We start from the raw sequence: 2,256 nt of genomic DNA on the forward strand, positions 1-2,256 counted from the left end.
ATAAGTAAATTTTTAGAAATTTACAAAGGCGGTAAAATTAGTATTTATTGTGTCAGAGCGTAGTGACGATTAAAATGATAAGCCAATGTATACATTATTATTTATTATACATATATATTATATATCGTATGTATGGCATCCCCATACATACGATATATAATATATATGTATATATATATATATATATATATATATATATATATATATATATATATATATATATATATATATATATATACCGTCTTTTTCCGAAAATAAGACATCCTCCGAAAATAAGCCCTAGCGTGATTTTCAGGAGTTTTTGGAATATAAGCCCTCCCCCGAAAATAAGCCCTAGTTAAAATAATGTGAAAAAAAATTCGTTAAAAAATGCTGTTGATGTATTAAGTATGTTTAGCTGCCCTTATACCTACTCGTATTTCATAGAAATGTTTGAAACAAAATATTCCGAGAAATTCATTGTTTACCTCTACAGTTCATTTCAAGCAATGCACCAGCACGTGTCAAAATTAATTCTATGAATTTATCTTAAAAATACAACTAAGGCAGCAGTATGCATTGTGCGACAGTGCAGGTATAACACTTGTTCATTTCAGTCTTGTAAGTCTGATTATTTCTTCATACGTAATTTTATTTTTTATAAAGTGAATAATTTTTATCCTCAGTTAAAATGAGTACAAAACGAAAGAGCTATTCCGTCGAGTACAAAAAGGGAATCGTGGAAGACTCCAGGGGTGTAAATCTTGTAACCTTCTGTAAAGAGAAGATGCTGGATCTCCGTATGGTTCGCAAATGGCGTGCAGACTACGATAACCTGTGTCAACTGGTGGGCCAAGGAAATGAGAAAAAACGCAGAGTTGGATCAGGTCGGCAGCCGTTATTTTCTGAGTTGGAAGAATGCATCTGGGAATGGATTGCCGACAGGAGAGCAATGGCTTTGGTTGTGCGCAGGGCTGATATTCAAAAGTTTGCTCTTGAAACAGCAATTGAATTTAATATATCCACAGAAGAATTTAAAGCATCGTCACACTGGATGGACAACTTCCTTCAACGACATGAACTGTCTCTAAGGAGATCAACAACAATGTTTAAGCTGGAAGACAATGAAGTTGTTAAACGTGCACTTGCGTTTAAGCTTTTTGTTGATGGCATCGATTTTTCGAAATACCAACTCTCCAACATGCTTGCTATGGATGAGACCGCGGTATTCCTAGGCCAAGGAGTTCAAACGACGGTTCACCACAAGGCTTCCTCGTCAATTTACGTTCCTTCTACCGGTTACGATAGTGCACGTGTTACCTGTATTTTGGCGATTCGTCTAGATGGCAAGAAAGTATCGCCATTTTTAATCACTAAAGGTAAAAAAGACCAGATTAAACGCATTTCAGGAATTTATGTCATTGAAAGTGAAAAAGCATGGTGCACCCAAGCAGTTATAAGAAAGTGGGTTGATTTTATGCTGCCACCACTGTTGAGGGGTCAAAATAGAGGTTTACTAGTTTGGGATTCAGCCAGTACACACCGTGCTAAAGACATGAAAAACTTTCTTGCTGAGAGGAAGATCGATCAAATAATGATTCCGGCAGGAATGACTGCTTACCTCCAGACACTTGACATTGCAATAAACAAGCCATTCAAGGATCATTTGCGGATGGAAATCAATGAATATATTGAAAACAGAATGGTGAGAAATCATCGAGGTAATTTTGTAAAACCAGGCTTACAAGAAGTTGTGAATTGGGTAAAAAATTCATGGGACAAAATTGTTTGTGTTTCCAATGCACTACGAACAGGCTACTTAGACAAAAAGTATTCATTTAACGATAGCTATATTGCAAGACATGAGAGATTCGGACCAATGATTCAACAGGAAATGAATTTGGAAGAAAATCAGAACAGACTTCAGAATTTGATCATTTATGACGATGTTCCAGAAGAAGATGACACGACTGTAATTGAATAAATTTAAATTTCTGTATTCTGTGTAAAATAAATAAATATTAAATAAAAATATATAAATATACTTTTATTTTTGCCCTCCCCCGAAAATAAGCCCTAGCGCGTATTTTGGACCAAAAAAGAAAGTAAGACAGTGTCTTATTTTCGGAAAAAGACGGTATATATATATATTTATATATATATATATATATATATATATATATATATATATATATATATATATATATATATATATATATATATATATATATATATTATATATATATATATATATATATATATATATATATATATTTA

At 33.0% G+C, this 2,256-nt stretch overlaps 1 long non-coding RNA gene across 2 annotated transcripts; it reads left to right on the forward strand.

The window, feature by feature from the left end:
• Positions 1 to 229: 229 nt before the first annotated feature.
• Positions 230 to 2,011, forward strand: LOC148236345 (uncharacterized). Of its 2 annotated transcripts, none has more exons than XR_015809018.1 (2): positions 230 to 600; positions 666 to 2,011. It is a non-coding gene; the product is annotated as an uncharacterized LOC148236345 (long non-coding RNA). The 2 variants fall into 2 exon arrangements; XR_015809019.1 differs by having other exon boundaries at positions 230 to 574.
• The last annotated feature ends 245 nt before the right edge of the window (positions 2,012 to 2,256 follow it).

This window comes from Plectrocnemia conspersa, unplaced genomic scaffold (genome assembly GCF_051122295.1).
Source record: "Plectrocnemia conspersa isolate PC_06_02 unplaced genomic scaffold, ASM5112229v1 ptg000003l, whole genome shotgun sequence".
In the NCBI taxonomy this organism is placed as follows: domain Eukaryota; kingdom Metazoa; phylum Arthropoda; class Insecta; order Trichoptera; family Polycentropodidae; genus Plectrocnemia; species Plectrocnemia conspersa.